At 37.4% G+C, this 14,035-nt stretch overlaps 2 protein-coding genes across 14 annotated transcripts in view; one reads left to right on the top strand and one right to left on the bottom strand.

Annotated features, from left to right (window-relative positions):
* The window catches only part of LOC117428175 (inactive tyrosine-protein kinase PEAK1-like), a 79,745-nt gene extending 70,858 nt beyond the window's left edge, over nucleotides 1–8,887 (bottom strand). For all 5 annotated transcript variants that reach the window (XM_058994907.1, XM_058994909.1, XM_034046917.3 and 2 more), the window contains exon 1: nucleotides 8,650–8,887. The gene's annotated coding sequence lies outside the window, so the exon portion shown is untranslated. The remainder of the gene's footprint in view (nucleotides 1–8,649) is intronic.
* A 2,588-nt stretch (nucleotides 8,888–11,475) lies between these two features.
* Nucleotides 11,476–14,035, top strand: part of LOC117427809 (high mobility group protein 20A-like) — a 30,468-nt gene continuing 27,908 nt past the window's right edge. For 3 of the 9 annotated variants that reach the window (XM_058994906.1, XM_058994904.1, XM_058994905.1), the window contains exon 1: nucleotides 11,597–11,791. The gene's annotated coding sequence lies outside the window, so the exon portion shown is untranslated. The other 6 variants (XM_058994903.1, XM_058994902.1, XM_058994901.1 and 3 more) reach the window with 6 other exon arrangements.

Here is a 14,035-nt window from a genome sequence, read left to right as displayed (position 1 = left end):
GCAAACCAGCAGACCTGCCAACTAAGCAATAAACAGCCTAACAAAAGATCTGATTACCCGGTCAGTCAACTGCATTCCCAATGTGCTTTAGCACAGCTCTCTCACTGCATTAGGAGCATTTTAAAATGACCTAACCCTGAAGAGAACTGGCATGACTCCACCTGGGGGAAGACGTGATTTAAAAAGTTACCCAAGTTTGTCAACTCAAAGTGACCCACTGTCAGGCAGACACCTGAGGATTTGTAAGGACGAATAATAATAAATAATAATAATAAACTATTAGGTCAGAATATTTTACAGGACTCAACATGGCAAGTTTACTTTGTGTGAGCCATTTAGCCGTTTTACAGTATACATTTTATATAGCATGTTATGTCAAAACTGCTGCCTACTGGAAGTATTTGTGAACAGGATGGTACATTTGAATTTACTGCCAAATAAAACGAGCACCTCACCACAGTTGTGAATTCAAAATTAGAGCTATCTGTTACATGAAAAATTAACAGGTTTGCACATACCCCTGGGGGTACTTCTAAGGGTTATAGGGGGTATGCAGGACGACTCAGAAATGCACAAATCAAAATGAAAGTGAAAGAAAATAATGATCTTGAATTTTGTATTGATTTTTAAACGGTACTACATATTATTGCTAAACCACTATGCATAAATAAATGTATTTATATATATTATATAAAAAAAGATATATATATAGATATATATCTTTTTTTTATTATTATTTTTTTTTAAGCAGCTCAAAGGTTACAGTGTGACTATAGTTTAAAAATTATCATCCACCTGTACGCATGTGTGATTTTGATTGCGCGTATTTCCACTCATATTAGGGTGGGGGTGAGGCGGGCGTCTGGCGATTCTGCCTATGGAGAGCTTCAAGTTATCGTATAATTTAATACTAATCAGTGAAACACAATCTTTCTAATTGTTTTTTTTTTTTAATAAGAACACATTTTCCAGTAAACAAATGATAAATCACAATCCTTTGACGCTTTCTGTTTTATCTATGAGGCGTGGCTGCACCTAAGTAACAGTGATAGTGGCTGGTTGAACTTCTCTGTGTTTGGTACATTCAGATCATCATGTGTATCATTCTGAGAGTCAGAAATTGATACATTTCTTACTTACAAAAGAAAAAAAGAAGAAAGAAAACACATCAGAGTCTACAGAAAGTGCAAAGCCCGGAAATTTGAACTATTAAGTGAAGTTGAATTTCAACATTAGGCATTTAATATGCTCTTCAGTATCGAAATTAGCCCATGGTCAGTATTCATTTTTTAACTCATATGTATTTAGTATCTTTCACTTCTGTGAACTGTTGATTTATTAAAATAAACAATACGAAATGTACTGGCCCAGTTAATTACAGTTTTGTGAAACCAAAAATCCTCGGCTCTACATCTGTAATTACAGTCACTGAACCCAAACAATGTAATTGGCAATAATTAAAACACTTACTATAGATTAGTAGCAAACAACTATGACAAGACTGATTCACAGAACACGTTAAGGGGCTACTGGCTCAAATGTACTGGCACTTTCCATCCACGTGAAAAAATATTCACAGTGCTGAATTGCAGAAAAATTCAGTCCGCTGAATTTAGATAAATTCCCTGCGAATTACTCCTGGCTCTTGAGTCAGTAAACTGACAAGATCAGAAACATACTTTTAATTATGGCATGGCTCTACTGGCCATGAAGGATTATAAATAGATTAAACATGGACAGCTCTGAATATCTACAGTAGCTCACGTTAAACTGTTAATCTTTAAATGACAGTGGTATACTGTATCTGCCACTGAACAGACTGAATAGTCAATGTGTTCATTGACAAATATATATATTATATATATATATATATATATATATATATATATATATATATATATATATATAATATTTCAAACTCCCCATCTAATCACAATCAGATGATCATCACATATTATATGTGTTCTTTTCAAACAAACTAAACTAAAATCAAGGACATACACCTATTTTATCCTCAGAAGTGGCCATTTGGTTTTGAATGAAAGATCTGCAGTATAGTCAAATTGCTTTGCAATTGAAGTCTTATTTCCCATCCCAAACATTGTCTAAAAAAGCACCTTTTGACACTTTTGGCAATACAAATAATATATCAGCTTTGGAGAACATTCAGTATTGTACAACTATCTACCATCATGTAATTGAATAAAATCCAGTAATCCAGATTTACAGGCACTGCTGCTACAGTATACCATTCCAGGTACCATGCTATTAACTAGTTTAGATTAAAAGTGTTGTCTCTCTTTCCAGGAGTGTAACCTGTTTTGCCTGTGAGCAGCCAGGGCAGTGTTTGTTGTAAAAAAAACTTTGTCAGGGCTTGCTTGCCATTCCATCAGCTCTTTTCAATTGGGTTTCCATTCAGCACAGATCACCCCCAAGCTAACAATGTACATGTACTTAAAAAAAATGTTTCTGCAAATTATCAAAATAAGGGGGCTCCCGAGTGGTGCATCCAGTAAAGGCACTCCGCGTGGAGTGCAGGATGCGTCCCATAGCCTGGAGGTCGCCAGTTCAGGTCATGTATGGGAGTTCCCAGGGGGCAGCGCACAACTGGCTGGGAGCAGCCCGGGGTGGGGAGGGCTTAGGTCAGCCAGGGTGTCCATGGCTCACCACGCGCCAGTGACTCCTGTAGACTGGCCGGGCACCTGCAGACCTGCCTGCAAGCGACCCAGTGCTGCGTGGTCCTCCGACGCTGTAGCTCTGAGGTAGCTGCATGGCGGGCCTGCAGAGTGAAAAGAAGTTGACAGCTGAGGACACACGTTTCGGAGGACGCGTGTGTTCGTCTTCGTCTCTCCCGAGTCAGCATGGGTGTTGCAGAGGTGAGCCAGGCTTAAAATTGGGCATTTCAAATTGGGGAGAAAATGGAGTAAAAAAATAAATAAATTAGTGATTCCAAATAGAAAAAAAAAAAATATATCATCAAAACAACTAAATTAGAATGCTGCCAATGTACAGTATTTTGAATCTGATAAGCTGTTTATTTTTATTTTGCATTGAAGTCATGTCTTTCTGTTCACTTGCTGAGTGCTAGGAATTCTAAGCATGTTCAAATCAACTACCTAGCCTGCAGCCTTGAAAAGAAAGATAAGTTGCTAAAGATAAATATGCTTATGCTTTAACAGTAGATTGAGACTTGGAACCCTTCTTTTGAGGACACAACGGAATGCCAAAAAAAAGCACATTTCCAATTATTACTTACATTTTTCAATATTATAAATTATATTTTGTCAATTACAGAAAATATTTTGTATTCAAAAGTCAAGCCCTGCAACTCCAACATCTGCATTTCATTGGAAAATCCACAAGTAAAAATGCTCCTGGTCTCTCTATAGTTCCAACGATCCTCCTGATTGTAATGGTGATCATCAACTCATCACGATACAGCATCTAGGTGGCTCACCTGGTAAAAGTACAGCCGCATGGTATGCAGGGCAAGTCACACAGTCATGGGAGTGCAGGTTTGCGTCCTGGCTGTGTGAAATTGCTGGTCTTCACTGGGGATTTCAAAGGGAGCACTGGCTCCAACATGGTGGAGATCACATTCTGAAATTCTGACAAGGTCAGACAGTGCCCTGAGCTGCATAGGGTTGGATTTATTTTATCAATAAATAACCAAGCCAGACAAAGGCTACACTTTTTGAACAGAAGGGTCCAGGAAGATAACACAAAAACAGAGTCAAGCCAGATCCACAACTAAATCCTGAAATGTGTACATTCAGCCAGCAGTAGGAATTGCCCAACTAATCAATGACAGTTTTCTGAATGATGGTCAGTCGTAAAAAAATCCCTTGGAGTCACTGTGCTTGAATTATCCACAGCTTACTGTAAATCTGTCAAATTCCGGTGGGAAATACCACTGTAGTTTTACGGCTGTGCTTTATAGAATCATGTATCTAAATACACTCAAATATTGTAGAACTAAAAAATAAACTACTGTAGACAAAACTTGATAGTCCGAACTGACCTATACTCCACACCATGCCATCATAATAAAATACAGGCTGGAAACCAAGCTTTATCACCATCATTCTATGATGATAGGTGGGTATGTTAAAGATTACAATCAGAATTACATCACTAATCTGAACAGGGTCTGGCCCCAACTGGTTCAGATTGGCATTTCTCAAATTTGATATAATTCTATATACAGTGTTTTTAATAAGCGTTTTTCTTGTATTTTCATTTTCTCGCTCTTTTAAAAATGTTTGTTTAAATCCTTCCGTTATTGGTTATTTATTTATTTATTTTTTTAATTGGCCACATCTTTGTTTTGAATGTACTAGCCTATTATAGTCCACTTTACAGTGCTCCTTGTAATTCGTGATAAATATGGCGGCTGTTGACATCAAGCGTCACTGCACACTGGAGCAGGTGATGACATAGGAAGGAGTCTAATATGAAAATACATTTTTTTCCAGTTTAGGGGTTCTGTTGCCACGGTGACATAGAATATATGTCTGTACTGCAGTAAACCTGTTTTAAATGCAGCATACTTTAAACAAGCTGACTGCAAAGTAAAACTTCCTAAACCTTTTTCTTTGCACTCAATAAGCTGTTTAATTCACCCTCAGAGTGCATTTGCCAATCTCTGACCCACAAAATAAAGACAGGGAGCCGTTATTAAGGTTCTGTCACAAGAGACGAGAGATACAGACCACTACACAATACTAATCAGAGTGGGGAGAGCCACATGCCAGTCACAAATCTGCTAGAGTTGTCAGGAGAAAACACTGGTGTGGCAGTGCTGACTGCGCCCAATAGGGGAACTCATTTGTTTGGATTGGATTGACGAGACTGCCGACTGTGATGCTAGAATTAATGGGCTAATTAATTGAACATTAAAAGCATCTCAGTCCACCTAGCATCAGAACATATTAAATAAATTAAAATCAGCTTTTTAGGAGAGCCTTTTACAGCAGCTGTTTTTTTTTTTTTTTGTTTAAATGTGCATTTACAGGCCATTTTCAAAACTGCTGAAACTCTCTCAAATTGTACCGATTCTTGTACAGTAGTTATAAGGACCAAGATGGAGGGGGTTGAATCAAACCATTTTATTATTCACACATTAAATGTTTACAAAGTAAGACAAAACAAAAAAGGGGGGCTCAAACACAAGAAAAACTCTAGTAAAATGTCTAAAAACAACAACAGGATTTTGCTAGTCGATGAGTTGGCACCAACTACTCTATGTATATAACTATTGTACAGGCTTCCTTGCTGTCCCACAATGCAATGCGTCAAATCCATAGCTAAGGAAATACTTGATGCTTAAACTTGCTTAAAAAGTCCTGAAAACAATTGTGTTTGTTGTGTTCTCTGCTGCGATTCTTTGGCATAGTGTGTTAAAATTCATTTCTATTATCCACCTCAAACATAAGCAATCAGCTACATTTTACTTGACAAATTCAATTTCTGAAACTGGATTAAAGATACAAATGAAGGCAACAAGCCAATCTTTGAAGCTTTGCACAGGACACTAGCATTACCCTGTCTGCACTTGTATCGGTACGATTCTGGTCAAATTATATTCTAAACCGAAACTACCGATACAATACCCCCTTCTGTCCTAACTCAGTGTTCCACACCAGTTAAAGACCAACACTGTTGTGATATGCCTGTCCACGTTTAAACTGGTTTATATAGATGCACTTTTAAAGATATTCTATTACACCACTGATTCTCAATGGGGGACCTCCATCACACTGCTTGCAAAGGGTTGTGGGATACTATAGCTCCGGAGAAGACTTCTTATTGAGAGTCAAAGGAGCGGTGTCGGATTGAGCTGTTTAGAGCTTATTTTAACAATTTTTCAAAATATAAAAAACATGTGAAGTCTATTTTACTATTGCCCAGGGTGTCTTGACGAAAAACATAACCTGTGGTAATGATGTCATATCGTAATCTATACGAAAAATGCACTTTTCTGAACGCAGTACCAGAGATGGCGCGTGCACAGAAAACAGATGTTTCACACAGTACAGTTTCACTTTGATCATTTACTACTGTAACTTATCTGTAAATACAATTTAAAAACACAATAATAAAACTTAAACTGCTTCGAGTCATAACTCAGCTGTACCAATGCAGTTATAACGGTGTAGGGCCAGAAAGTGGTACCTCATCAGAATGTGGTACCCATACCAAAACCTGACCCATGGAATGTCAGAAAATGCTATGCTGCCAATGCTGTGAATGACTACTGCACAAATCACTACAAACAAGACAAACTGTAGTTTACCCAGAAAATCTTATATAGTTACAATTTTAGATAACCCAATTTGTTGCTTTTCAGTTAAAGTCACATAAATTAGTTGAATTGTGAAAAAAATGTTGTCAAAAAAGAACTTTAAGAGCCAAACTCAGTACATGGTATCTCTTTCAGATGGGCGTTTCCTTCTTTTCTGAGCTAAAATCATTTATGCATGCCCGGGCAAGTGCAGTACACGGTGTACAACTTTTTAACACGTACCACAAAATAACACCACTGCAGTCTGGACAGATGTGATACTGTTCCGTAATGATGCCGGTATAAAAAAAAAATGTGAACAGGTCTGTGTTGACCTCGCTGTATAAAGAGGTGCTGACAGAAAACTGGGACTGGTCTGTATGAATTCCAGCCAAGAGCAGCACCTGTGTTGTGAAAAAGCTGCCAGCCTGTAATGCTTTCATGGACATGATCTAGTTGATAATCAGTCTGACTACCATTCCATTAAATTACTTAACAAGGAAGGCCAGCAGAGATGTAAGATGTAAGCATCGTGTTTACAAAGTCCACAAAGGTATGTTATAAACAGTCCTGTCACTCCATAGCCTTTATTATCCAAATCATTCTGATCCCGAATGTATACCATTGAATGTACACAGCAACAACAGATGAACACTTCAAGAAGAGACAGAGATGAACACACATACACATTTACCGCTCCAGTTTTCCTTGTGCTTGTGCTAAAGAATGTCTTTGCATTTCATAACTTTTGGATTTGCAGTTCTCCAGTAAAAAAATATTTGACATACTTATGTACAGATGGCTGGATAGGAACTGGTACAGATCCCCAAAATCATAATACTTTCAATAACATAGGCTAAATAATGTACTTCAATTCACTCGTAATACTCTCAATAACATAGTCTAAAGAACGTACTTCAATTCACTCATAATACTCTCAATAACACAGGCTAAAGAATGTACTTCAGTTCCCTCATAATCAGACACTTCCACAGAAATCCAGGTTTGTGGGTTTGCAAAACAGTACGTGATAAAGTTAAACTCAGGAACTTCACTATATCCCATGGCAGGGTTATGCATCCAGAGAGGAAGATAATTATTGTTTCACAGTCATGTATCAAACATGGGTTGAATTCTGTCTGGGAACTAACTGCATAAACCCAGGAATGCATCAGATATCTAACATACAAAGCACGTTAGACCGAGGACAGCAGCACAGCCAGTTCATTCCTGTTCTTCAGGTTGAAGGGTAGCACTGGTCATAAGGCTATATTGCATTAGAAGTATAGATCCCCCCCTGAGTCACAGAGTCTTATCCAAATAGCACCCGGGTGTTTTTGCCCCCATCCACAAAGTGGTCTCTGTTTCATATTCACCCCTGCTGTATTTTTAAAGATATTGCAATGAACATTAATTTATTAATCTAATACCAACAATCAATAAATAAATAAATAAATAAATAAATAAATAAATAAATAAATAAAATAAAATAAAATAAAAAAATAACGGTATTGTAGCATGTTTTTAAATACCAATAATATACAGGTAACGGTAGTTTTTGCCTTAAAGAACCAAATATTTCACCGTCCCATTTGTTCAACAGGTGGCTTCACATACCAAGACCAACTAATCAACTCTACAACACCTCGTTAACATTTCCAGACCCCGATTAACACTAAAATGTTACTTATCAGGTAGTCCAAAAAGCTTGGCGTAATCAGGGGGAACCACCGTTTCTTTACGAAAAGGCTAATACCGACAGTCCGGGTAGTGTGTCCAGACCCAAAGAAATCAAGTATCGATATCATTTTATACATTCGCAGATGTGTGAATTAAACTGAAAAGTAATTCCTGGACAATGTTTGACTTCAAATCTTAATTATATAGCTTCCGTTTTCCAAAACAACCATTCCGAAATACATACACAGTAATAATACATACATACATTTTCTACATATAAACGAAAAACCATTGATGTTATATAATAAACCATATTATTTTAACGTACAACTCGTGTCACTCGAACATTATACAAGATTTAACATTCCACAATATATTATTTTCAAACATTTAACTATCTTTAAAAATCTGTAGTGTAAACTGATAGTACGGGAGTGTTGAACAGCAGTCATGAAGTAGACTGACTACACATTCAGACAGCGACTCCAGTTCACATTTCATCGCAAACTTTTTACTAACAACAACGTGCAATTTGCAATATATATGGCAATCCACAGAGATAAAACAAACTGGATTTTAAATATACAACACAGAAACACCGTGCCCCTGCAGTCAGACAGCGTAAACTCAGTTCCCAGTGTGCAATGGAAAAAACTTTTCCGTTTGAAAAATACTTATTTTCTTACCTTACTGTATTATCCGTATCTCCGACACATGTAATCCCGCTAACAGCAACAATCCCGTGGTTCCGTGTATACTGTACAATAATAATGATATGTGTAATAGTTTGAATAACCACCCCAAAACGATGCCTTCCACCCAACAGTCACTGCCTAAAAAACACAAGCAGCCGCAGCTCCGCAGAGCTCGCTCTCACCGGGCAAGGGCGGTGACGCGCAGTCCACGAAGGGTGCGCGCTTGAAGATAAAGTACGTACGCAGAGTAACTTTAAAAAATAAACAAGCCTACGGTATCAAAATACATATTTTTATAATTAGCTGGAGAGCATGCTAAATGTTGTTGTCAGACAAAAACTGCTAAAATAAATGTTGTACTGTAACATATTGAGTAGTTGTACATTTATTTACTGCTGATGCCTTAACATGTACTGACTATAGATGCAACACAAAGCCATACAATGAGGGCTATGGATTTGAATTAATCCACTAAAGGTGTATCTCGACATACTATATTAGGATTTAAATATTGCCCTTACAGTTTACTTTTAGGGCACAGTGCAACACAAACCTCTGAACTATAACTTAGGGTTCAGTGTTAGGTTAAAGGTTACTCTGCAGCTGTTGCTGTGTTAGCACTGACTGCTATACCAATTCCAGCAGGCTTATCTTATCATCTGTACAACTGTGGATAATAAGGTTACAAAGGGATTGGTTACACTGCTCGTAACGATGGTTTCTTTTAAATGTATCTGCTTATAAAACCATATAAAACTTGGCTTTTATCCAATTTATTTGATAGTTATATCATTTATCAAAATATTGTACCTTTGATTAGACTAGGCGGTCATAATACCTCCAGATCTCAATGGGTACTTAATATAATTGGATCCATTTCTTTAAATTCTTTAACTTGATTTACAGTATGCCCAAAACAATTTACATGCACAAAAACGTTGTATGTTTTCAAATGTTAATGGTATTTTAGGTAATAGGAAATTATCTGAAGAGGGTTTAAAACTGATATTTACAGTGGTATCCTAAACTCTGTACTTATACCACTAGACCATCCTTGCATTAAATCACTGTGGGTGCTGCTAAAGCATGAAGTCATGTGATCGTAGGACTTCAGTTACTCTGCATTTTTGAACATGGGAGGCAATTTAAAATGAAAATCCTACAGTGCTACAGATTTAAAAAAAAAACAAAACTGTATGTAATAGTAAAGGAGCACAAAAAACAATATAAATACAAAAGTATTTAGGGCATTTCGGACATGAGTCTTTCATCAGCTAAAATGCTACAGAGTCCAGTGAGTTGTTTGTTTTTAAGAATTAATTTCAAATAAAGCCAAGTGGAGCTTCATGGTAGAATGTTCCTCCCAAAAGGTTCTGAAGTTTGAAAATCAGCTTGTGTTCTTTCTGCTTTCTGGTTGGGTGTGTTCCATAGGATTTGTAAATTCCACAGACAGTGACATCATCAATAGACTGTCCATCAGTATTAAATACATGTTGCAGGAACACATGGTTTTTCCTTATGTTCCTTATGTTCATAAACTTGCAAATAATGGTATTCCAACATTTGAAAGTGCAGTGGCAATACCAAGATGTGCCTAAATGTTAAGCCCTGAATACTCAGTGACATTATCTTTCCCCACCCTTTATTCTAAGCAGCAGGACTCAATACTGTGAATACAGATACCTGCATATACAAGGCAGAGGTTGTCCCAGACTAAGCAAGTGATTAAACCACTCTACAGCTGAGCTCCTTTTAAACTCTACAGCTGGCAGGGGTCCTGTCAGGAACTGCCTACACATCCCTAGAGAAAGACTAAGGAAATCATTTTTGGCAAGGAAGCAACGTTTGATCTAATTGTTATTTGTCGAAAAACATTTCACAGGTACAAAAACAGTCAAGTCAGAATAAAGGGGCAGCCATACGTGATTTCTACAAGAGGCCAAGCTAAGCACTGTAAAGATGGAATGTAAGTGTGTAAGTTTTACAAGATACCTCTGACTGAGGCAAACTTGGCTCTTCGTTTTTAATACAGGAACTAGTAGCAACATAAAGCAACTCTCTTTCACTCCTATTATATTTACAGATATTGAAATATTGGTTTGTAATGTGATGTTATCGTGTTCTGGGGAAAACTTATATATTATTACGAAGGTTTACTGCGGCATTACATGACAACAGCGTAGCACAGTGAAATTACACTCCATCTAACAACTATTTGCGCTACACTACAACGTTAAAAATGTTGCACCCGGCTCGGTAGGTCACATGGTCGGATTGCTGCAAGAACAGTGCGTGCGTTCACGAGAGGCAGACTTTGCTAAATCTGCGCAGATTTTGCAAAGATTCTGAAAATTCATTGGCTACTTGCTCCGATTCTGTGCAGAATTACGAAAGTCTGCGTGTCGTGAACGCACCCAGTGTTTACATGAGTTTTGCTATCAGAATTACATTTCAGAAAATTCCATTCTGGTCGTTTACATAGACGCAGCATTCCTGGGTGCTTACGGAATGAAACTTGGTTATCTGCCTACATGCAGTGAGGTCTAAACCCAGCTGGAAATAACCCATGCAATACAAACCACTAAAACGGTTGTTAATAAAAGTTTAGTATTAGTCCGGTAGTATTAATAAAATAAATAAATAAATAAATAACAATAGCCTCGTACAAATACTTTGATGCCTCACTTATACTTTGCACTTTACCGTAAAACGTCGACAATAACATATTTTTAATGACTGAGTCGCCTACCATTTTTTTTTAAAATACTACATCTCCCTGCATGCCACGCGGGCTTATGACTCGCCACCAGCGACTAGTCATTCATTTTAACACCGGGCACAGTTCATGGAGTGCGTGTCCATCCGCAGGTGAATGTAGGTCTCCAAAACGATTTACAATATTCATTATTCTTTACTAGAATGCAATGTAAGTGCTGCCTTTTCCGTTCAATTTTGACTTATTTATTTTATAACGTTATTTATTATAAAATAATAATAGTGCTGAATGAACTGCGGATTGATATATAAAGTTTACGTAGTGTTTATGCGAGTTGTCGTGACCACATCGCGCCGGGTACACACCATTGTTGAAATTTGTGGAACCCCCTTCAATAAGCGACTCCAGAAACTGCAGGTTAGTGTGGTAGTATTAGTGGGGTGAGCAGGGGTGTTTGTTGGGGCGGTGGTGTGGACGTGTCGCAGGAAGATACAGTCAAAACATGTTATGTATAACAGACGAACGACACAGTTGAGTTCTGTGTCTACCCAAAAACCGTGCATTAATTAATTCCGTACTCTTCTTTGTTTTTGGTGACTATCTCGGCATATCTCAGACACCACGAAGTAGTAGTCATATTGGCAGTGTTATACTGTATATGACATAATCTGCTATATTGAGGTCTTGTGACCTTTATGTGTGTGCTGTATGGAGTCTGTTGATCTTAGTGCGCCGGTACATTTTTGTGTGTGGTAGAGTGTTCTATAGCCAGTCATTTGGGATGAAACTTCCAAAGGACCTCCTAGAGCATCACTTATTGAGTGTGTCATAATCTGGGGATATACAGTATGGCAGCTGTCTGCTCATACAATTGTACATTGTTACAAATACAGGGTCATTTTCACAAAGCATTTAACACAGTTTGTACTATTTTGTGTTAAAAGGAAAACTACAAAATCTTTTTTTTATATTTGAAGCTTTGTACATCAACGCTTTGTTTTCTTTTTAGAAAGGAAAAATGATGTGAACTTACAGAAACATGGCAGTAAATGTTTTGTGAATATGGCCAGCAGTATGTATAGCACCGCATCACCACTTCAGACAAAACTTTCCAATGCCATTGTATAGCTGAACTTTTTGAGTAGGCCTTACTTGGGTTATGTGGAGTGTACCTGGCTGTCATTCTGTGAACGTCACAGTTATATTTGATATGTATTAGATATATTTAGATATAGAGATTACATGTTTACAAGATAATCTAGAAATCTGCTTTTAAATGTGATAAAACTTGAAAAGGACATTTTGAAGGTATTGTTTGTAACTTTCTCTCTCACACAAGTAACATGGCTGGTGTCTTTTCTAGCAACATTTGTTTTTTTTTGTTTGTTTGTTTTTTTCTCAGCTATTAATATTATCTATAATGCAATCCTTAAGCTTGCCAGTTATTTCATTTTTTATAGTGTTTTTTTTGTAGAGGTTTGCCAGTCCAAAATTCTAAAAGCCACATTTAGATTTTATGTGTCTACCATTTTATTAGATTTCTGGTTGTAGGTTTTAACCAATAAACACTGATTATTAAAGCACAAATCCTGTAAACGTTGAATGTACACCAGATACTATTACTTATTTTGTGTTCACATACTGTAACCTGTTCATGGTGCAGTTTACTGTATTTTGTTGCAATTGAGATACATTCTGCACTATTATTCCCACTTGTGCTATTATTTGATTTGAGCAATCAGGACGCCTCAACCCATCATCAGTAATCCTGAAGAGTACTTTTGGGCAATACCAGAAATAACTGGTCAGTTCACGTTTTGGACAGCATAAAAAATAAGCCAAAAAAAAAATCTGAACCACAGAAAAAAGGTGTGGTGTGCTGACAAATCAACAAAACACACCTAGCCTCGTTTTTGATCTAATGTGTTGCTGAGCTAAAACTACAATAGCGGCAATCGCCAGGAGACAAACAAGGTATTGTACTGAATTCTTGTGGTTTAGTTTCTTCGAATAAGTGAAGTTTATAGTAGTTTAAATTATCATTATAAAGAGTTGAAATTAAACCAATATCTAATACCCATACCCATATATAATATAGCTGGACTACCTATAGTACTGTCAAGATGTAGAGAGGTTAAAAACCAAAAAAGGGTGTTGGCCACTTGGCCTTTTAGCAACCATGGAACCTGCAACCTAAAACGTGCAGAATATTATGACAACACACCGTGATGGAGACATTCTCCACTTGCACCGATTCTCCACTTGCACTTCAAAATCAATGTTGTTATATTTTGATGATACACGTCCTCTTACATCATCATCCAACAGACTGAACCAGTAAACTAGGATATTTTTCATGTTACTTGTGAGGATAACATGGTCCCTGACAAGCAGACACACACAAACATACAGGAATCACTCTGGGTGTCATCCCAGCAGAATAAAACTTAAATGTCTGTCCAAAATGCTCCCCCTCCCCCAGCACCTGCTTCAAGGGACCAGGCTGAGCGGCTTTGTAAATATTTGGAAGCCTTAAATAGACCCAGCCGCATACCATTTGCATGAGAAAGCAGCACTGGTTTCAGCTTGAACTTCAAGCTTTTATTTTTACCAACCTTCCCTTAATGTTCAATATATTACCCGCTCAACTGTCCACACCCT

Source organism: Acipenser ruthenus, chromosome 21 (assembly GCF_902713425.1).
Source record: "Acipenser ruthenus chromosome 21, fAciRut3.2 maternal haplotype, whole genome shotgun sequence".
Classification (NCBI taxonomy): Eukaryota; Metazoa; Chordata; class Actinopteri; order Acipenseriformes; family Acipenseridae; genus Acipenser; species Acipenser ruthenus.
The sequence above is the reverse complement of the archived record's forward strand: the minus strand, read 5'-3'. Positions and strand labels throughout refer to the sequence as shown.